Consider the following 24,873-nt stretch of genomic DNA (forward strand, 5'->3'; position numbering starts at 1 on the left):
TTGATCATGACTTGCAGATGACCCCTATTGATTTTGAGGTCACAAGGTCAAAGGTCAAGGTCACGGTGACCCGAAATAGTAAAATGATTTTCGGATGATTACTCAAGAACGCTTTTGCCTAGGATCATGACACTTCATAGGTACATTGATCGTGACCCGCAGATGACCCCTTTTGATTTTCAGGTCACTAGGTCAAAGGTCAAGGTCACAGTGACAAAAATCGTATTCACACAATGGCTGCCACTACAATGGACAGCCCATATGGGGGACATGCATGTTTCACAAACAGCCCTTGTTAAACTGGGTCTTATAAGATGAAAAAACTAGGTCACACGTCAAATAAAAGGTAAAGATTGTTAACACTTTGGGCATAACCAATGAAAATCTGGTTTCTAGACGTTTCCATGTTCCTTGCTGAAAGGTTTGTGTTGTTTCCATTAAACTTAAGAAGAAAGATTATATTTAGAGATGTCTTTAAAACACTTTTTATGTAGCACATACTTTATCATTGCTAAACACTTAACACGCTTTGCAAACTCAGATCTTCAAAAAAAGCATTTGTTTTTTCATTAAATCCACTTATAAAATTTCTTCATTTAAAATTGTTCTCACTTCTTAAATAAAACCCATGAATGATTGTTATACATTGATCATTTGAGCCTTGCTCTGTGAAAAGGGGGTTTAATGCAAGTGCATTAAGTGTCGTCCCAGATTAGCCTATGCAGTCTACACTGGCTTATCAGAGATGACAATTTCCGCCTAAACTAGATTTTTGTGAAGAAATGACTTTCTTTAAACGAAAAATATCATAAAGCGGAAAGTGTCGTCCCTGATTAGCCTGTAAAGACTGCACAGGCTAATCTTGGACGACACTTGACGCACGTGCAGTAAACCCCCTTTTCACAGAGCGAGGCTCATTTATGTTATGTAGCTAAAGTGAGTGTAAGGCTCTGAATTATGTATGCATTTAAAAAAAGTGAAAAATTCAATGAATTTTGAGAGTGAAACTACATTGTTTTGTATCTTATATGGATATGTAAAGCAGCAACAACAGTTTCACAATCCATGCTTGAAGTGCTTGTTGAGAAAGATCATCATTGCCTTGCCATGTGACCGTGCACATTGTATACTCTGTTAAAGATGGTTCTGTTGTTTTACATCATGGAACCAGAAATTGTCTTCCTATTACAAACTGCTCTACTTGATAGTGTGAATGAATTTTGTGATATGTGCTGCAAAGTATAGCTCATATGTTCAGTGTTATTATGTCAGTGCGGATTTAAGACTGTGCATTTACCCCGTCTAGCCAGGAGCTTCCCTGTCTGTTTCTAGACCACTTTACATTTCCCATACTTTATCGCAGTCAAGGTTGCTTCTGCCCAGACTGTGCAAGTTTTGCAGGCTGGCTTTGAGCTACAGTAAAAGCATATGTCATAAGATACTTTTTTGCATGATGCAGGCCAATACCGGTAGTATTCTTCATTTGTGTTGGCTTGGGATTGTCTTTTAAATACACTTCATTGTTTGTGAGTACAATACACTTGTAACCAAAATCTCTCTTAAAACAATGTGTACTGATAAATTACCTAGAAGTCACTGCTGACTACCTTAGCATCATGGTGATGTAACCATGCTAAAGTGGTTAAATTTATGATCAGGAAATTGAATTTTCTAAACTGAACAAAAATTTCAGAATGCCTTGTTTGTATAATTATAATGAAATGCCAGAGGCAGGCTACTAGTAACTTAGCCACATACTGTTATTGTATGACGCAATAATGCAGCACAAAGCCAGACTATGAGATGAGTGAGACAGAAGGTGTGCATTTTTCATGTTTATCACAACAGACATAAAAATATTCTGACATGTTTCAATGTATCTCTCTGTGATGTTGATTGTGTGCTATTTAGATGTCAGTTGTCGTTGGATAAGCATGTCTTCACTATTACCCAACCATCACAACCATGGTGGATGTGCACATTCTATCAACTAAGGCATGTACTTGTATGATTTTATACTGTGATTGCTGTTTGTCTTTCTGTAACAGTACATAAGTCATGTATTTTTCTGTGGACAAGCAGCTTTGTATAATACACTTACCATGACCCGACTTCTGTCACATCATGCTGGACCCTTTTTAAGTGATACTATTGATGTGTAGTTTGTTTTAAGTAGTTCATTGTACTTTTTATTTAATTACACACTTGTTAATTTTGATTCACAATTTTGGGAACCATATGTTTTGTTTTTCATAAGAATAATGCTTCTGTGATTATTGTAGTCAAGAATAAGTTTTATTTATTGAAATATATATATTTTTAGATACAATACCATAGCAGGTGATATGGCAAACATTAAAATAATTAAACATCAACACAATTTAGAGAAAAAACTCTATTACTTTTCATCAAATGAATTCTGAAAAATTATGTGTTATTTTGATGTTTCTTATTACCAATCATAAATTCTCTTATGTGTGCATTATTGAGAAACAAATGTTCAAGTTAGCAGTGAAGTACTTGAAATGCCTGCATTCCTCCATAATTGTTAAGTAGAATATAGTTGTAGTTTATGACTTGAGAAATACATTATACCTGTCAGGCCATTCTATGATCTCTTTTTTTCTGAGTTGCAATAGTTAGAAATAGTGGGAGCTTTTCTCAGAAGGTGCTAGTTTAGGATGGATTTGTTTCTGTTCACTCAACATGCCAGCAATAAGAACCACAATGAAGTCTTGTCCAATGTTTATGATAATACTTTCAGTAATTTGGATTTATTGATTTATTTAGAAATGAGATGATTAGTGACCTGTTGAAGGATTTAGTGAATAGGTGCTAAATTGAAAAACAAATATCCTTTTTACTTTAATGATGCATGTATTTGGTATTTTCGTATTTGGCTAAATTTCCACTTTTAGTACATATAGCATTATTTTTAACCTGCATTTGTCAGTATTATGTGTAAGAATGTGAAATAAGCCCCATGTTAAATATTCTTACATGCTTTCTGTTGTGGAAATATCTCAACAACAGTATATCATATGTTTCCCAATCAAATGTTTTCTCAACTTGCTAAACATATGTGTTGATACAGGTCTATGAAAAGAAACCATCTTTTAGTTATGTAAGCATGTACTTTATGCAGAAACAATAATGCAATACTTTGGTAAAATATCTCCAAAAAGAGCACATAAGATTTTGATAGTTGTTGTTGTTGTTTTTTAAATTTATTTTGTCTTTTATGCAGTAAAATGAAAATCATAGATGTAGAATTATACAAAAGACAAATATTTCAAACATTATATTTATTATAACTATTTTTATTTGTTTTGAGTACTAGTCTCATTATTTGAAGGTATGTATTACATAGGAGCCAGAAGCGAGTGTTTCTGTTTTGACTTGTGTTCTTTTCTGTGCTTGTCTGTTAGTATCTTAAATAATTTTGTTTGTGCATTATGTCATTAGTTGTTACCTATCAAACATATATTTATATGACAATTTGTGATTACTTGTACAACATGAACATCATCTTTTTGTCATAGAAACTGATTTTAAAATATTTTATTACATTTTGACTGAAAGTTCCACAAAGACATTTAAAAATGTATGGAAGTATTTGACTGTTTACTTAAATATGTTTTCTAAGTTTGACTAAATTTTCCATCATAAAGTGTAAACATATGTGCAGGGGTTTGACTGTATTACTCAACTATTTTATTCAATGTTAACTCAATGATCCATCACAACATGAAAAACATATACAAATGTTTGACTGCAAACTCAAATATTTTATTAGATTTTGACTGAATGTTCCATCAAAACCATATTTTATTAAAGTGTAAACTTTCAATTTGTTGAGTGTTTAAATCATAATATTTCTCTCCCTCTATGTTTCTTTCTGGGTGGGTGTGAATGGGGAAAATGGAGCATACAAGTACAAAGACCAGACCATTTTAATGTTTCTTTAGACTTTTGTGATGGCTGTTTATGAGATGAGTAAACTCCGTTGTTTTTCTGCACAAGGCAGCTGCTTAGCCATTTGCAGTTCTGTTCTTTGTTTAAATGTACTTGAAACATCTTATGTGTGTTAACCAAATGATACATTGCGTATAATTCTATGAATGTGTGGTTGTACATTATTAAAGATTAATAGCATTCCTGCTTAGCTTCAGTATGAAAAATGTGTCTGTGATGACCAAAATGAAATTAATTTTTATTTTTTCGCAAAAAACATATTTAAGAGTGGCATGCAGTCATAATGTATTGGCAATGACAGCTGTGCAGGCTGTTGTGAAAGGAATTTAACCATATTTAATTACTGCTTAATAATGTTGGTATGGGTCAAGTGTGTTATTATGTTTCAGTATATTTGAGCTTTATTAACCTTATATCTTCATGATACCCACCAAAATCTTCTTACTGTTTAACTGGGTTTTAAGTAATTAACTTGAAACAATGCATTCAATTTTTTAATGAAGTTGTCTTAACAGATTTTAACATTAAATGCATGATCCAGAATTGTTAGGACTGTGTATTTGCATATTAAATCTTTATAATTCAGACGTGCTGTGAACTTTTTAACTTTAATCATCAGTCAGCTCTGTTCATGTCAAAAGCATATTTTTATTTGGATCTAAACAACAACATTGGCAGTTTAGATGTCAAAAACATACCATTGTTTACACTAAGGAACATTTTAAAAACACAGTAATAGGTTCGGAAGTCACTCATATGATCAAATCAGTTAGTATCTATCACAATGCAACCGGGATATGTTTAAAGGTGTTAAGTACTAGAACATTGCCTCTTACTATTAAGTTTTAAACTGGCGGTGCATTCATTTATTTGACAAAATTGTGACACAAATTTTAAACAAAGCTACACTCTTATGTCATTTGTAATATTTATCTATGAAATTGTCGTTATATGAATATATTTTATTATATATGTTTTATTACTCAAAACACGGCTTTTTATAACATTGTACCCATGCATGTATATATTATAATAAAGCCATGGACATGCTATTTAAGTTATTATTCTCCCTTCCTAAGATTCTATTGATGTTCTGCTAGATCTTTTTTTTCATACATGTATGCACCTGCTAATTTATTGCTACATTCCTTGTTTAAGACTAACAACTAAAATTAAGTAACGTTTGCTACATTCCTTGACAAGGAATAACAACTTAAATGAAGTACCGTTTGCTACATTCCTTGACAAGGAATCACAACTATAATTAAGTACCGTTTTCTACATTCCTTGACTAGGAATGACAACTAAAATTAAGTACCGTTTGCTACATTCCTTGACAAAGAATAACAACTTAAATTAAGCACCGTTTGCTACATTCCTTTACAAGGAATAACAACTAAAATTAAGTACCGTTTGCTACATTCCTTGACAAAGAATAACAACTAAAATTAAGTACCGTAACATTGAAAATCTGTGTTTATCAGATGCGTCCATTTTGAGATACGCTTATAATCCCCTGTTACGCATCGGATACTAGACAGTGGTTTGGGGCTTGAATGCGGGCGTTTAGAATCCTGACAGAGAGGGAACGTTGAAGTCTGTTTTAAGACGTGTGTATGTGTGAAAACTGGTACTTACAATAAAAAGTTTGTACATGTAAAAACATTACAAACGATGTGTTGTTTTTGAAAACGTAAATGTAAAAGGACTTCACTGGTACAGTGCCGGAAAAAAATGTAGCGATTATTATGCAACACCATTAAAGAGTCAGTCAATACAGACATTCCAGCAGAAATGTACATCATATATAAAGTCAAGAACGACTCGTGAACATTGTGACCTTTTGCATGTAGATAAGCTAAAACGCAAGAACAGTTGATTGCTACAATGTTTATGTGAAATGCAAATTCATATGTCCACTACTTTTCTGTTACAAAAGAATACATGTATATACATAACAACAATTTGTTTACAAATACCCTTGAATGCTTTCTTTTTAGATATACATAAGCGCGACATCATTATCATCATTTTAATAATGTGAACAATCCAATGTGAGTAACTGCTTTTGTTACTCTTCTGGAAATAAATCAGAGAAAACCTGGTAAAGCCGAATATTTACTCCATGAACAAAACACCACCGGATATTGTGGTATGCCATATTAAGAAGAAATAAGTATTATTACTTTAGCTTTTTAATGTGTCGTTAATCTTAAATTTTAATGCATACATTTATAAGCTGGACATCTACTTAATTATTTTACACAAATTATAGGTGAAAAGAGGCATAACGTGACATGGGCTTCAATTCATCGTAGTAACTGTATACACAGTGCAATGAACTTAAGTACAACATAGCTATACAATGGATAAAAGATATATACATTTATAACAATTATAATGTATTATACCAATTATTGATAATTCTTCTTGACTTTTTTAACCAGGTTTTCCGAAGGAAAAAACTGGTTATTAGATTGGCGAATGCGGGCGGGCTGGCTGGCTGGCGGGCTGGCTGGCGGGCTGGCGGAACAAGCTTGTCCGGGCCATAACTATGTCGTTCATTGTCAGATTTTAAAATCATTTGGCACATTTGTTCACCATCATTGGACGGTGTGTCGCGCGAAATAATTACGTCGATATCTCCAAGGTCAAGGTCACACTTTGAGTTCAAAGGTCAAAAATGGCCATAAATGAGCTTGTCCGAGCCATAACTATGTCGTTCATCGTCAGATTTTAAAATCATTTGGCACATTTGTTCACCATCATTGGACGGTGTGTCGCGCGAAATAATTACGTCGATATCTCCAAGGTCAAGGTCACACTTTGAGTTCAAAGGTCAAAAATGGCCATAAATGAGCTTGTCCTGGCCATAACTATGTCATTCATTGTGAGATTTTAAAATCATTTGGCACATTTGTTCACCATCATGGGACGGTGTGTCCCACGAAAGAATCACGTCAATATCTCCAATGTCAAGGTCGCCACGACTAAAAAAAGATTTTAAAAAAAAAAAAAAACTTACAAAGGGGGTTAATTTTTTTTGGTCATTTCAAAAGTTCAGTTTGAGTTTTCTCCCTTTATCAGATTTTTTTTTCAAAATGAAAACCTGGTTTTGTGACAATTTTGTCCCTTGTTTTTCTTGTCCTTAACAACACATTTTGATGTGATTGTTATTTGCTCTGCTCTGACGGAAATTCAATTCAGAAACATGATACTGATTTTTGGCAATTCATTGACTTTATCTGCTCTATCTATTTAACATTGGCATTTTGTTGCATGATTATGTAGGCATATAATATCATAAAGATATGCTTAGAAGCAAGAAATTATTGACATTAGACTTTGCGAGAAAGACTCTTAATTAAAAAATGTTGAGCTTAAAATCGTAACATTATGTATTGACAAGGAGCTCCCCATTCAACTAATGTTATTCATGTTGAAATCTTTATGTCAATTTTCAAATAATACATATTTTGTTATATCAGATATGATAATATGTGTAAAAAGTTATATGACATTTTCGAAAAGTGATCATTAGATGTTAACTGATTGTATTTGTTATTCATTCCATTTTTAAAATCTGATGGTATAAAAGTTATTAATTTATATCAAATAGAAATAACATCTTGTTCTTAATATGAGCAAAAGTTGATTCCGTCAATATTTTAGTATGCTTTACTGTTTTAATCATAGTAGAATCTCAAATTTATAAAGGGGTAAATGATTTTAGCTCACCTGAGCACAATGGGCTCATGGTGAGCTTTTGTGATCGCCTTCAATCAAGTTTGCATTATGTGTCGTAACAATAAATCCTGTTAACGCACTGCATGCCACATTTATTGTCCAATCGTAATGAATCTTCGTCAGAACGTCCATCCAAATGATATTCTGTCTGATTTTGAAACTGGGTCTTAAAAGAAGAAAAAACTAGGTCACAAGGCTAAATGAAAGATAAAGATTGTTAACACTTTGAGCATAACCAATGAAAACCTGGCTTCTTTCCGTTGCCATATTCCTTGTTAACAGGTTTGTGTTGTTCCCATTAAACTTAAGAAAAAAGTTTATGTTAAAAGATGTCTTTAAAACACTTTTTATGTAGCGTGTACTTTACCATTGCTAACACTTGACACGCTGTGCAAACTCAGATCTTCAAAGAAAGCATTGTCTTTTTCATAAAATCCACATATAAAATTTCTTAAATTGAAATAAAAGCCTTTAATCTTTGTTTTAAATTGAACATTTAGCCGTGCTCTGTGAAAAGGGGTTTATTGCATGTGCGTAAAAGAAGAGACTTTCATTAAAAGACAAATATCATAAAGCAGAAAATGTTGTCCTTGACTAGCCTGTGCAGACTGCAAAGGCTAATCTTGGTCGACACTTTACGCACATGCAGTTAACCCCCTTTTCACAGAGCGAGGCTCATTTATATTATGTAGCCAAAGTGAGTGTCAGCCTAAAATTAAATGAATGTTGAGAGTGAAACTTTTGTATCTCAAATGGATACGTAAAGCAACAGTTTCACAATTCATGCTTGAAGTGCTTGTTGTGAAAGATCATCATTGTCTTGCCATGTGACCATGCACATTGAAGATGGTTCTGTTGTTTTACATCATGGAACCAGAAATTGTCTTCCTAGTACAAACTGCTCTACTTGATAGTGTGAATGACTTTTGTGATGTGTGCTGCAAAGTATAGCTCATATTTTCAGTGTAATTATGTCTGTGTGGATTGAAGACTGTGCATTCACGCAGTCTAGCCAGAATATAACCTGTCTGTTATGAGACCACTATACCTTTCCTGTACTTTATAGCGGTCAAGTTAGCTTTTGACCAGACTGTGTGAATGCATATGTCATTAGACCCTTTTTCACATGACGCAGGTCAAATAATATTTTTCATTTGTGATGGCTGGAGATTGTCTGCTATATGCATGTTTCATTTTTTGTCGAGTACCAATATACACTTGTAACCAATATCTCTCTTAGAACAATGTGCACTGATAATTTACCTAGAGGTAACTGCTGACTACCCAAGCATCATGGTGATCTCAACATGCTAAAGTGGTTAAATAAATTATCAGGAAATTGAATTTTCTAAACAGAACATACATTGCAAAATGCTTGAGTGGTATAATTATAATGAAATGCCATAGGCAGGCTTCTAGTTACTTAACCACATACTGTAATTGTATGATGCAATAATGCAGCACATAGCCAGACTATGAGATGGGTGAGACAGAAGGTGTGCATTTTGCATGTTGAACGGCTTCGAAAACAGTTTATCACAACAAACAGAATAATATTCTGACATGTTTCAATGTATCTCGCTGTGATGTTAATTGTGTGCTATTTTTATATATATATAATTTTAATCGAGATATCAGTTGTAGTTTGATAAGCATGTCTTCACTATTACCTACCCATCACAACCATGGTGAATGTGCACATTATATCAAATAAGGGGTGTACTTGTATGATTTTATTGTGGGATTGCTGTGTGTCTTTCTATAACAGCACAGAAGTCATGTATTTTTCTGTGAACAAGCAGCTGTGTATAATTCACTTACCATGACCCGACTGCTGTCACATCATGCTGGACTCTTTTGAAATGATACTATTGACTTGTTGTTTGTTTTACACATGATTATGTAGAACAGTTCTTTTAGAGAAAGTAGTTTATTGTTCTCCTTATTTAATAACACACTTGTTAATTTCGATTCACAATTTTTGGAAAAAAAATGTTTTTGTTTTTCATAAGCATAATGTATCTGTGTTTATTATAGTATTGAAATATCTATTTTTAGATGCAATACAATAGCAGGAGATATGGCAAACATGAAAATAATTAAACATAAATACAATTGAGAAAAAAACTCTGTTACTTTTCATCCAATTCATTCTGACAAATAATGTGTCATTTTGATGTTTCTTTTACCGATCTTAAATTCTCTTATGTGTGCATTATTGTGAAACAAATGTTCAAGTAAGCAGTGAAAGTACTTGAAATGCTTGCATTCTTCCATAATTGTAAAGTAGAATATAGTTGTAGTTTATGAGTTGAGAAATACATTATACCTGTCAGACCATTCTGTTATCTCTTTTTGCTGAGTTGCAATAGTTAGAAATAGTGGGAGCTTTTCTCAGAAGATGCAAGTTCAATCAACATGCCAGCAATAAGAACCACAATATTAATTTCAGTAATTTGGATTTATTGATTTATTTAGAAATGAGATGATTATTGACCTGTTGAAGGATTTATTTAATAGGTGCTAAATTGAAAAACAAATATCCTTTTTATTTTAATGATGCATGTGTTTAGTAATTTTGTATTTGGCTAAATTTCCACTTAAAGTACATACAAAATCATTTTAAACATGCATTTGTCAGTATTATGTTTAAGAATGTGAAATAGGCCCATGTTGAATATTGTTACATGCTTTTTGTTGTGGGAATATCTCAACAACAGTAATTGTAACTTGCTAAACATATGTGTACATACAGGTCTATGACAGGAAACCACTTTTAGTTATGTAAGCATTTACTTTATGCAGAAACTATAATGCAATACTTTGGTAAAATATATATCTCCAAAAAGAGCACTAACTTAAGATTTTGATATTTTTTGTTGTTGTTTTTTTTTAAATTTTATTTTGTCTTTTAGGCAGTATAATTTAAATCATAGATGTAGAATTATACAAAAGACAAACATTTCAAACGTTATATTTATTATAACTATTTTTATTTGTTTTGAATACTAGTCTCATTTATTGAAGGTATGTATTAAATAGGAGCCAGAAGCGAGTGTTTCTGTTTTGACTTTTGTTCTTTTCTGTACTTCTGTTAGTATCTCAAATAATTATGTAATTGCATTATGTAATTAGTTGTTACCTATCAAACCTATATTTATATGACAATATGTAATTACTTGTACAACATAAACATCATCTGTTTGTCACAGAAACTGATTTTCAAATATTGTATTGGATTTTGCCTGAATGTTCCATAAAGACATTAAAAATATATAGAAGTGTTTGTGATGCGTGTTTATGAGATAAGTTTACTCCGTTTTTTTTTGAACTAGGCAGCTGCTTAGCCATTTGCATTTCTGTTCTTTGTTTAAATGTACTTGAACTATCTTATGTGTGTTAACCAAATGATACATTGCGTATAATTCTATGAATGCGTGGTTGTACATTATTAAAGATTAATAGCATTCCTGCTTAGCTTCAGTATGAAAAATGTGTCTGTGATGACCAAAATGAAATTAATTTGTATGTCTTCGCAAAAAAACATATTTAAGAGTGGCCTGCAGTCATAATGTAATGGCAATGACAGCTGTGCAGGCGGTTGTGAAAGAAATTGTTACCGTATTTAATACTGCTTAATAATGTTGGTACGGGTCAAGTGTGTTATTATGTTTCAGTATGATTGAGCTGTATTAACCATTATATCATCATTATGCCCACCAATATCTTCTTAGCTTACTGTTTAACTGGGTTTTAAGTAGTAAACTTGAAACAATGCATTCATTTTTAACGAAGTTGTCTTAAATGGATTTTAACATTAAGTGCATAATCCAGAATTGTCAGGATTGTGTATTTGCATATCAAATCTGTATAATACAGCTGTTCCACACAACACATTTTGTTTTATGGGTTCTTTTGTCGAGAACAAACATGTACATGATGTGAAAAATATTAGCAAAATATGTTTCTTTCTGGTAAAAATAAAAAGGGACATGATTTATCAAAAAGCAGTGCAAAGTATAAAGTGACAATATTATATGTACCGTTAGATCAGCAAAATACGTATTGAATGAGACGTGCGGTGAACTTTTTAACTTTTATCATCAGTCAAACAGCTCTGTTCATGTCAAAAGCATATTTTTAGTTGTATGTAAACAACAAAATTGGCAGTTTTAGATGTTAAAAACATACCATTGTTTACACTAACGAACATTTTAAAAACACAGTAATAGGTTCGTAAGTCACTCGTATGATCAAGTCATCTAGTATCTATCACAATGCAACTGGAAACTTTGTTTAAAATTGTTAAGTATCAGAACATTGCCTCTTACTATTAAGTTTTAAACTGGCGATGCATTCGTTTATTTGACAAAATTGTGACACAAATTTTAAACAACGCTACACTCTTATGTCATTTGTCTATATTTATCTATGAAATTGTCGTTATATGAATATATTTTATTATGTATGTTTTATTACTCAAAACACGGCTTTTTATAACATTATACCCATGCATGTATACATTATAATAAAGCCATGGAAATTCTATTTAAGTTATTATTCTCTCCGCCTAAGATTCTATTGATGTTTTGCTAGATCTTTTTCTTCATGCATGTATGCAACTGCTTATTTATTGCTACATTCCTTGACAAGGAATAATAACTAAAATTAAGTACAGTTTGCTACATTCCTTGTTAAAGAATATTAAGTAAAATTCAGTACCGTTTGCTACATTCCTTGACAAGGAATAACAACTAAAATTAAGTACAGTTTGTTGCATTCCTTGACAAAGAATAACAACTAAAATTTAGTACCGTAACATGAAAAATCTGTGTTTATCAGATGCGTCCCTTTTGAGTTACGCTTATAAACCCGTGTTGCGCATCAGGTACTAGACAGTGGTTTGGTGCTTGAATGCGGACGTTTAGAATCCTGATAGAGAGGGATCGTTATACCCCCACACACGAAGTTTAGGGGGATATATAGGATTGAGCTTGTCGGTCGGTCGGGCGGTCTGTCTGTCGGTCCGTATTAAGTGTCCGCTCTCTAATTCAAGTTTTTGTCATCTGATCTTCACCAAACTTGGTCAGAGGTTGTATCTAAATGATGTCTAGGTCAAGTTCGGATATGGGTCATGCCGGGTCAAAAACCAGGTCATGCGGTCACTAAGTGCGTTTTAAACATTGAGCATGGTGTCCGCTCTCTAATTTAAGTAGTTTTCACACGAACTTCACCAAACTTGTTCAGAAGTTGTATCTTAATGATGTCTATGACAAGTTCAAACATGGGTCTTGGCAGGTCAAAAACTAGGTCGAGGGGTCACTTAGTGCGTTTGAAAAATTGAGCATGGTGTCCGCTCTCTAATTCAAGTAGTTTTCATCCGATCTTCACCAAACTAAGTCAGAAGTTGTATCTAGATGATGTCTATGTCAAGTTTGACGTTGGGTCATGCCGGATCAAAAACTAGGTTATTGGGTCACTTATGCATGTGTCTTTTAATTCTGTAAGATTTCCTTCATATTTTACATAATAACAACTATAATCACACTGTTCTTGTCATGCCAATAATAATTGCTGCTGTGAAATGTTTAAAAATGGCTATGTGCTTCCATTCACGGTGTGATAAAAAGTGACTTTTGTCATCTTCAGTGGATGTTATTTCAAATCTGTTACCTCAATATGTCATTGCCTGATGGGCTAAGGCAGAAAGTGAATGTGTAAGGCCATCATTAAGAATAACACACATTTCCGTCTCACGATAATGTTGACATATATCGGAAACAAATCAGGAATATAATGGTAGTTCCTTACAAGTTATGTAGATTGGTTATTGAGTATATTGCAAATAATTTGATTTCGGTAATTTTCACTAGATCTGACGATTATTTCAAGGTCTCTAATAAAAAAAGGCTATGTGGAATAGTACTTTATCAAAAATATTATTATCACTATGTTATTTTACTTGCATATTAGTTTTTACTTCTCAATCTCAATGGATTTTAGTGGCATTCATTTCAATAGTTTTTTCACTGTTGTATTGCTAATGAATTATATTAAGATCTTTATTTTGGAAAACGTAAACATGCTATTCTATTGTTTTGTGAGCCTTGAAAATATTTCCATGTTCTTACTAAGTTGTGCTGTCACCATATTTGTCGAACATGAACATTTTTGAACATACAATTTATTTTAATCATTGTTTTTTGCTGAAAGCTAATCCTGTTATGACATATAATCTTGGTAGCAACAGCTGTGCATGGTATGGTTAAACATGATAAATGTTCTTCCCAGTTAAGTGTGATAACAAAAGGATATGAGCCTCGCTCTGGGAAAACAGGGCTTAATGCCTGGGCATAAAGTGTCATCCCAGATAAGCAGACAGAAAGACAGACCGACAGACAGAATGCTTTATTGACGTAAAATTATTTTTTTTCATTCACAAATACATGTAGTAAGTCATATATCAACATTTACTTATGCCAACGCTAACATAATTGCATTAAGTTAAGTATAATCTTGATCGCGTAAGGTTTATCACATACATAATAATAGATTTTGAGTGATTTTACACAAATAACAAAACATGCAACTGTGATAAAGAGTTTTGTGCGACTTATCAATGATTAATCAGTTTTTTTGAATATATATAATACATTCGACAAACACGTCTTTGCAAATTACAAAATAAGCAACTACAAAATTCAGGTTTTGCGCGACAAATATACACATGTATAAATAATGGATGTAATGAATTTAATTATTTAATTGTACATAAAATTTGGAGGATGAATACATTAACATAGTACAAGAGTAAAAATGAGTTATACAGCATTGTGTTAGACAAACAAGTACACTAAAGGATAAATTGAATTTAAACATTAGGTAGTACAAAAATTTGCATTTATTTTTATGCATCTATACTATTATATTAATTTCACAAAAATGTCGGAGGATGAAAACCATAAACAAAATACAGTTATTAGAACGTTATACACAAGGAGATGGTAAGAAAAAAAACACAGCACTTACAGATGAAGAGGAATAGATCAATTAATATTTGAACAACTATGTCCAGGGTGAGTTGCGTTGAATCATGTGTTAGGGCTCTACATATATACTTGCTCATGTTTTTCATTTGCTTTTTGATTGGCGTACCAATTAATTCAACAAATTTTAACATACTTGGTTTTTATAGTAGTATGCTGGTTTTTATAGTAGTATGCTTTGATACACTCTTTCCGCAGTGAATTGAAGGCTGGGCATATCATAATGAAATGGTACTCGTCTTCAATATCTCTGACATGACATTTTGTGCATCAGCGCTGACATATTCTATATTGTTATGTCTACCTGTTTCAGTGGCTAATTTATGGGACGAAAGTCGTAATTTTGAGAGGAAAATTCACAATTTCTTTGGCAAATAATCAACATGATCAAGGTAAGGCTCGAATTCCAACGTGCATTTAACTAACTTGTATGTCATTAATGAGCTGCTATTATTAATTGAGTTATACCAAGATTGTTTAAAAACATCTGCAAAAGTGGACTTAAAAACGATATGGAAGGTATCGAGATTGACAGAAGAGGGATTTAGCCAAACGTATGAAAACCCATAAGAATACAGATTTTCTCACATTTAAGGCCCAATTACTTTTACAAATTTTCATACTTTTGAATCGTTCATACAATTTAGATATACATATGTTATTTGATTTGATGAGTTAACACCAGAACTTTATTATACGAACGTTTCTGTTTATGTAGAGTGGATATCTTCCTAATTCTCCATATACTCCCATATTGCTGCTAGAAGATTTGATAACTAGGAGCATTTTACAAAATGTTAGATGTATTCGTTCTAAATCAATAAACTTGTCGACACCCCAAATTTCGCACCCATAATTCAAAGTTTCACCAACGAATGCGTCAAAAAGTTGGCAAGCAGTTCTCGGTCTGATATCTAGATTTTTTAGATTATGCATTAAAACCTTTAGGGCTTTAAGACCTTTTCCAGCGAGAGACTCAGCGTAAAGAGAAAACGAACCCGTGTAATTAAATACTGTTTCTAAATAGTTGAAGTCATCTATTATTTCAAAATTTTCACCTTTAAAAGATCACTTTTCATTATGAAAAGACGGTGTTCTTCTAAAAATCATTACCTTCGTTTTACTTATATTTACTTTAAGACTCCAGAGATCACAATATTCACTTAAGTGATTAATACTTTGTTGTAGGTCAGTTACAGACTTTCCGGCCGAATAAAACCATATCATCAGCAAAAAGCATAAGTATGAATATCAAGTTATCATATGACAGTCAAGAATTGATGTATTTTTCTAAAAATAGTTCAAGGTCATCCAAAAATAAAGAAAATACAATGGGCGATAATACCTCTACCTGCTGAATTGAATCCAATCGCACAATTAAAGAAATCCGAGTATGAATTACACTTTTTCAGGCAGCATTTACCTTGCGAATACATGTTTTTCATGATAGTTAATTTACTGTTAATACCTGCGTTATAAAGCTTATACCATAGTCCATTTAGAAAGACGGAATCGAATGCACGTTTCATCTCGACAAAACAACAATACAATCGTCCGTTAGTATTCACGATATTTTGAACAATAGCATTAAGTACAAATAATGCGTCACTAGTAAAACGGCCTTTTCGGAATCCGAATTGTGCGTCACTTAAAATGTCATTACTTTCAATCTAATTATTTAATCGACTATTAAGAATGCTCGTAAAAAGTTTAGACAGACAGCTCACCAAAGTTATGCCCCTATAATTATGCACGTCGTCCGGGTCATTCTTCTTAAAAACAGGCACAATGAAACCTTTGGACCAATCTGTAGGGAAATGACCTGAATTCAATATAGCAGTAAATATCTTTAACAGATGTTGTGATAGTATATCAAAGCTTTCGATGAAATATTCGTTTATCAAATAGTCAACGCCAGACGATTTATTGCGTTAGAGCCGATGAACTGCCTTCTCTACTTCTCTACTTCTTTTGTAGTAATTGGGCAATCTAGCTCTTCAAATCTGCCGATATCAGTGTTAAAATTATACAAGTTACAGTCCTCACAGGCTAAGCAGTGAACCAAATTCAGCATTTACGGAATTTTCTCATCACAGTTAGTCTCTTCTTAACAAAAATCCAATATTGACAGAAAGTGAAAGTGTCGTCTCTGACAAGTATGTGCAGACCACACGGGTTGATCTGGGTTGACACTTTACACATGTGAATTGGGCCCTGACTTCCCAGACGGATGCTTATATACAGAATAATGTGATGTTTACCATAAATACTTAATTCCAGCATATTTTGTTTTTATTAAAGTTTCGGTTTCTGTTCTTCACTGTTCTTTACTGTACACTGTTTATATTTATCTGCAGTTATATGTGCCTCTTGTTTGTCCACATATATATTGATGTTTCCATTTTTTCTTTCTTCACTGTCATAAACGTCACTATGAAGGATAATTTCGGCAGACCTGGTTATGCTTTGTGCTGATTTTGAAAGTTTCAACTACAATTATTAAAAGTGTGAGTAACAAAATTAGCATTGATATCTTGCAGCACATGTATGTAAAAGAAATTACATCTAACAATTAATCAGTTGATCATCAATGTTATGAATGTGTTAATACCTTGTATGCTCAAACTTCTTATTAATACAAGGCAAAGATAAGCAGTTTCACATTTTATATACTAGCTGATCTCCTTGCTTCAGCCCAAAGGACTTTATGAATAAACCAACGACAGATCTCTGTAATAGGCCTATTTACATGTGTTAAGGCGCTCAAAGGGTGGTGATCAAAGAAAGCCTGTTTTATTTTGTTAAGTTTGTATTAAAAGCCTTGTGATATAAACATACCATGACATTTCCAATTATTGATCCTGCTTCTTGACTTTATTTCTTGTTCTTAACAACACATTTAGATGCGATTGTTATTTGCTCTGTTCTGACGGAAATGCAATTCAGAAACTTGATACTGGTTTTTGACAATTAATTGACTTTATCTGCTCTATCTATTAAACATTGGCATTTTGTTGCATGATTATGTATGCATATAATATCATAAAGATATCTTAGAAACAAGAAATTATTGACATCAGGCTTTGGGTGATATTGATTTTGTTATGGATAGGTATATAGAAAACCTCCAGAGACTCTTAATTGGATTATGTTGCGATTAAAAACGTTACTTTATGTATTGACAAGGAGCTCCCCATTCAACTACTGTTATTGATGTTGAAATCTTTGTGACAAACTTCAAATAATACATGTTTTGTTATATCAGATATGATGATATGTGTAAAAAGTTATTTAGCAATTTCGGAAAGTGATCCTTATATGTTAACAAATTGTATGTGTTATTCATTTGATTTTGAATGGCTGATAATATAAAAGTCATAAGTTTATATAAAATAGAAATATATATTGGTATTTAATATTAGCAAAAGCTGATTCAGTCAATATTTTAGTATACTTTATTATTTAAGCATAGTAGAATCTCACATTTATAAAGGGGTAAATGATTCTAGCTCACCTGAGCACTATGGGCTCATGGTGAGCTTTTGTGAGTGCCTTCAATCCATTTTTCAATATTCCTCGTAACAATATATCCTGTTATAACTCTAGATGACACATGTATTGACCAATTATAATGAAACTAGGTCAGAATGTCCTTCCCAATGATATCCAGTCTGATTTTGAAACTGGGTCTTATAAGAAAAAACTAGGTCACAAGGTCAAATAAAAGATTAAGATTGTTAAAAGTTTGAGCATAACCAATGAAAACCTGGTTTCTTGGCATTTCCATGTTTCTTGTTAAAAGGTTTGCATTGTTCCCAATAAACTTTCGAATATTTAAAGATGTCTTTAAAACACTTTTTATGTTGCATGTTACTAAACACTTGAAACGCTTTGCAAACTCAGATCTTCAAAGAAAGCTTTTTCTTTTTCATAAAATCTACTTATCTTATTCTTAAATAAAACCCATTAATGTTTGTTTTATATTGAGTATTTGAGCCGTGCTCTGTGAAAAGGGATTTAAAGCATGTACGTAAAGTGTCGTCTCAGATTAGCCTGTGCAGTCCGCACAAGCTAATCAGGGATGACACTTTCCACCAAAACTAGATATTTGCGCAGAAGAGACTTTCTTTAAACGAAAAATATAATAAAAACAGACGGCACAGTCTAATGTGGGACGACACTTTACGCACATTAATTAAACCCCCTTTTCACAGAGCGAGGCTCATTCATGTTATGTAGCCAAAGTGAGTGTCAGCCTCTGAATTATGTTTGCATTAAAAAAAAGAGTAAAAACCTAAATGGATGTTGAGAGTGAAACTATTGTATCTTAAATGGATATGTAAAGCAGAAACAACAGTTTTACAATCCTGGCGTGATTGAGGTGCTTGTTGTGAAAGATCATCATTGTCTTGCCATGTGACCATGCACATTGTATAACCTGTTGAAGATGGTTCTGTTGTTTACATCATGGAGCCAGATAATTTAAACAAATTGCTCTACTTGATAGTGTGAACTAATTGTGTGATATTTGCTGCACATATTTTCGGTGTAATTGTTATTAAGTCTGTGGGGATTTAAGACTGTGCATACACGCAGTCTAGCCAGGAGCTACCCTGTCTGTTATGAAACCACTTTACGTTTCCCAAACTGCTCTACTTGATAGTGTGCATGAATTTTGTGATATGTTCTGCAAAGTATAGCTCATATGTTCAGTGTAATTATGTCTGTGCGGATTTAAGACTGTGCATTCACCCGGTCTAGCCAGGAGCTACCCTGTCTGTTTCTAGACCACTTTACCTTTCCCATACTTAATAGCAGTCATTGTAGCTTCTGACCAGACTGTGCAATTGTTGCAGGCTGGTCTTGAGCTTCAGTGAAGGCATATGTCATAAGACCCTTTTTCGTCTGACCCAGGTCAAACAGTATTCTACATTTGTGTTGGCTGGGGATTGTCTTCTTAATGCACTATTCATTATTTCTGGAGCACCATAATACAGTTGTAACTAATATCTCTCTTAGAACAATGTGCACTGATAATTTAACTAGAAGTCCCTGCTGACTACCCAAGCATCATGGTGACCTCAACATGCTATAGTGGTTAAATGAATGATCAGGAAATTGAATATTCTAAATTGAACAAAAATTGCAGACTGCTTGAGTGGTATAATTTTGTGTTATGTTCTGCAAAGTATAGCTCATATGTTCAGTGTAATTATCTCTGTGCGGATTTAAGACTGTGCATTCAATGCAGTCTAGCCAGGAGCTACCCTGTCTGTTTCTAGACCACTTAACCTTTCCCATACTTTATAGCAGTCATTGTAGCTTCTGACCAGACTGTGCACTTGTTGTAGGCTGGTCTTGAGCTACAGTGAAGGCATATGTCATTAGACCCTTTTTCGTCTGACCCAGGTCAAATAGTATTCTTCATTTGTGTTGGCTTGGGATTGTCTTCTAAATGAACTTTTCATGGTTTGTCGAGTACAATACATTTGAAACCACTCTAAGAACAATGTTGACTGATAATTTACTTAGAGGTCACTTCTGACTACAAAAGCATTATGGTGATCTCACCATTCTAAAGTGGTTACATGTATGATCAGGAAATTGAATATTCTAAACTGAACAAACATTGCAGAATGCTTGAGTGGTATAATTATAATGAAATGCCATAGGAAGGCTACTAGTTTCTTAACCACTTACTGCAATACTGTAATACTGTGATACAGTTTATCACAGCAGACATAATAATATTTTGGCATGTTTCTACGTATCTCGCGGTGATGTTGATTGTTTGCTCATATATATATATATTCGGAATTGAGATGTCATTTGTCGTTCGATAAGCATTTCTTCACTATAACCCACCCATCACAACCATGGTGGATGTGCACAGTCTATCAAATAAGGGGTGTACTTTTATGATTTTATTCTGGGGTTGCTATGTGTCTTTCTATAACAGCACAGAAGTCATGTATTTTTCTGTGAACAAGCAGCTGTGTATAATTCACTAACCATGACCCGACAGTGCTGTCACATCATGCTGGACCCTTTTGCAATGATACTATTGACTTGTTGCTTGTCTTACACATGATTATACAGAAAAGTTCGTTTAGAGCAAGTAGTTAATTGTACTTCTTATTTAATTACACACTTGTTAATTTTGATTCACAATTTTAGGAACAATATATTTTTGTTTTTCATAAGCATAATGTATCTGTGTTTATTGTAGTTAAGAATGAGTTTTATTTATTGAAATATCTTGTTTAAGATGCAATACAATAACAGGATATATGGCAAACATGAAACTAATTAAACCTAAACACAATTTAGAAAAAAAAACTCTGTTACTTTTCATCCAATTCATTCTGACAAATAATGTGTTATTTTGATGTTTCTTTTTACCAATCTTAAATTCTCTTATGTGTGCATTATTGTGAAACTAATGTTCAAGTTAGCAATGAAAGTACTTGAAATGCTTGCATTCTTCCATAATTGTAAAGTAGAATAGGGTTGTAGTTTATGAGTTGAGAAATACATTATACCTGTCAGACCATTCTGTGATCTCTTTTTGCTGAGTTGCAATAGTTAGAAATAGTGGGAGCTTTTCTCAGAAGGTGCTAGTTTAGGATGAATTCGTTTCTTTTTACTCAACATGCCAGCAATAAGAACCACAATGAAGTCTTGTCCATTTTTCATGATAATACTTTCAGTAATTTGGATTTTTTGATTTATTTAAAAATGAGATGATTAGTGACCTGTTGAAGGATATGTGAATAGCTGCTAAATTAAAAAGCAAAATCCTTTTTGATTTTAATGATGCATGTGTTTGGTATTTTCATATTTGGCTAAATTTCCACTTAAGTACATATAGCAGCATTTTTAACCTGCATATGTCAGTATTATGTGTAAACATGTGAAAAAGGCCTATGTAAAATATTGCCTCATGATTTTTGTTATGGAAATATCTCAACAACAGTAATTGCCCTATCAAATGTATTCTTAATTTGCTAATCATATGTGTAGTTTCAGGTCTATGAAAAGAAACCATCTTAGTTCTGTAAGCATTTACTTTATGCAGAAGCAATAATGCAATACTTTGGTAAAATATATATCTCCAAAAAAAGCACTTAAGATTTTGATAATTGTTGTTGTTGTTTTTTTTTTTAATTTTATTTTGTCTTTTAAGCAGTATAATGAAAATCATCGATGTAGAATTATACAAAAGACAAATATTTCAAACATTATTTTTATTTTAAATATTTTTATTTGTTTTGAATACTAGTCTCATTTATTGAAGGTATGTATTAAATAGGAGCTAGAAGCGAGTGTTTCTGTTTTGACTTGTCTTCTTTCCTGTACTTGTCTGTTATTATCTCAAATAATTATCTGTATTCATTATGTAATTAGTTGTAACCTATCAAACCTATATTTATATGAACATATGTGATTACTTGTACTACATGAACATCTTCTTTGTGTCAAAGAAACTGATTTTCAAATATTTTATTGGATTTTGCCTAAATGTTCCATAGAGACATTGAAAAATATATAGAAGTATTTGATTGTTAACTTAAATATGTTTTCTGAGTGTGACTGAATTTTCCATCATAAAGTGTAAACATATGTGCAGGGGTTTGACTGTATTACTCAACTACTTTATTCAATGTTAACTCAACGATCCATCACAATATGAAAAACATGTACAAGTGTTTGACTGCAAACTCAAATATATTATTAGATTTTGACTGTATGTTCCATCAAAAACATATTTTATTAAAGTGTAAACTTTGAAATTGTTGAGTGTTTATATCATAATATTTCTCTGACTTTGTTTCTTTCCGGGTGGGTGTGAAGGGGGAAAATGGAGCATACAAGTACAAAGACCAGACGTTTTTAATGTTTCTTTAGACTAACATGTATATGATACGTGTTTATGAGATGAGTAAACTCAGGGTTTTTTTTTGCACTAGGCAGCTGCTTAGCCATTAGCAGTTCTGTTCTTTGTTGAAATGTGATTAAAACATCATATGTGTGTTAACCAAATCATACATTGCATATAATTTTTTGAATGCGTTGTTGTACATTATAACAGATTAATAGCATTCCTGCTTAGCTTGAGTATGAACAATGTGTCTGCAATGAGCAAATGAAATTAATTTTTATGTCTTCGCAAAAAAAAACATTGCACATTTAAGAGTGGCATGCAGTCATAATGTATTGGCAATGACAGCTGTGCAGGCTGTTGTGAAAGGAGTTTTAACCATATTTAATTACTGCTTAATAATGTTGGTACGGGTCAAGTGTTATAATGTTTCAGTATGATTGAGCTTTATCAACCTTTATATCATCACGATACCAACCAAAATCTTCTCAGCTTACTGTTTAACTGGGTTTTAAATAATTAACTTGAAACAATGCATTCAATTTTTAGCTCGGCTGTTTTCGGAGAAAACCCGAGGTATTGTCATAGCCAGCTCGTCGTGTCCGCCGTTCGTGTCAAGGTTTGTAAAGGTTTTTAACATTGGCTCTAAAATCGAAGTCCTTCCACCTACAACTTTGAAACTTCATATGTAGATGCACCTTGATGAGTTCTACACGCCACACCCATTTTTGGGTCACTAGATCAAAGGTCAAGGTCACTGTGACCTCTAAAACAAATAATCTGACAAGCTTTCGCAGCCGAGGGCGGCATCCGTTATGCGGTGCTCTTGTTTAATGAAGTTGTCTTAAACAGATTTTAACATTAAATGCATGACCCAGAATTGTCAGGATTGTGTATTTGCATATTAAATCTGTTTAATACAGCTGTTCCACACAGCACATGTTGTTTTATGGGTTCTTATGTCGAGAACAAACACGTAAATGATGTGTGAATTATTAGCAAAATATGTTTCTTTCTGATAAAAATAAGAGGGCCATGATTGACATCAAAGAACAGTGCAAAATATAATGTTCAGCAAAATCCGTATTGAATGAGGACTGCGGGGATTTTTTTTACTGTTATCATCAGTCGAAAAGCTCTGTTCATGTCAATAACATATTTTTAGTTGGATCTAAACAACAACATAGACAGTTTAGATGTCAAACACATACCATTGTTTACACTAAGGAACATTTTAAAAATACAGTAATAAGGTTCGTAAGTCACTTATGCTCGTATGATCACATAATTTAGTATCTATCACAATGCAACTGGAAACTTTGCTTAAAAAAGTACCAGAACATTGCCTCTTACTATTAAGTTTTAAACTGGCGATGTATTCGTCTATTTGACAAAATTGTGGAACAAATTTTAAACCAAGCTGCACTCTTATGTAATTTGTCTATATTTATCTATCAAATTGTCGTTATATTAATATATTTTATTATATATGTTTTATTACTCAAAACACGACTATTTATAATGTTGTACCCATGTATGTATATATTATAATAAAGCCGCTAGACCTTTTTATGCCCCCAGATCGAAAGGTCGGGGGTATATTGTTTTTGGCCTGTCTGTCTGTCATTGTATGTGTGTGTGTGTCTGTCACTAAACTTTAACCGTGGTCATAACTTTTGCAATATTGAAGAAAGACACTTGATATTTGGCATGCATGTGTATCTCATGAAGCTGCTTATTTTGAGTGGTTAAAGGTCAATGCCAATGTCATCCTTCAAGGTCAAAGGTGAAAAAACCAATGCCAATGGAAGTAATAAGCTTTCAAGAAAAATTATCTGTACCTGCCAAATGATAAAAAAGACAAAGCGACGCAGTAGGGGCATTGTGATTCTGACAAACACATCTCTTGTTTTACATACATATATTATGCCACTTTAAAAATGCTAATTTATTGTTACATTCCTTGACAAAGAATATCATCTAAAATTAATTACCATTTGCTACATTCATTGACAAAGAATATCAACAAAACTTAAGTACCGTAACATTCAAAATCTCTGTGTTTATCAGATATGTCCGTTTTGAGTTACGCTTGTAATCTCCTGTTACGCATCAGATACTAGACAGTGATTTTGTGCTTGAATGCGGGCGTTTATAATCCTGACAGAGAGGGATCGTTGAAGTCTGTTTTAAAGCGTGTGTATGTGTGAAAACTGGTACTTA

The 24,873-nt window shown here is 32.8% G+C and overlaps 1 protein-coding gene across 5 annotated transcripts in view; it reads left to right on the top strand.

Annotated features, from left to right (window-relative positions):
• LOC127876885 (tumor necrosis factor alpha-induced protein 8-like) overlaps positions 1-24,873 on the top strand; it is a 174,236-nt gene that overhangs the window by 48,416 nt on the left and 100,947 nt on the right. Inside the window, exons 4-5 of one of the 5 annotated variants that reach the window (XM_052422395.1) lie at positions 47-6,625; positions 6,788-12,270. The exons of 3 other annotated variants lie outside the window; for them this stretch is intronic. The gene's annotated coding sequence lies outside the window, so the exon portion shown is untranslated. Of the gene's footprint in view, positions 1-46; positions 12,271-24,873 lie in introns of those variants that run through there. One more of the 5 variants, XM_052422394.1, reaches the window with a different exon arrangement.

The sequence above is a fragment of the Dreissena polymorpha genome, chromosome 4, assembly GCF_020536995.1.
Source record: "Dreissena polymorpha isolate Duluth1 chromosome 4, UMN_Dpol_1.0, whole genome shotgun sequence".
NCBI classification, from domain to species: Eukaryota; Metazoa; Mollusca; class Bivalvia; order Myida; family Dreissenidae; genus Dreissena; species Dreissena polymorpha.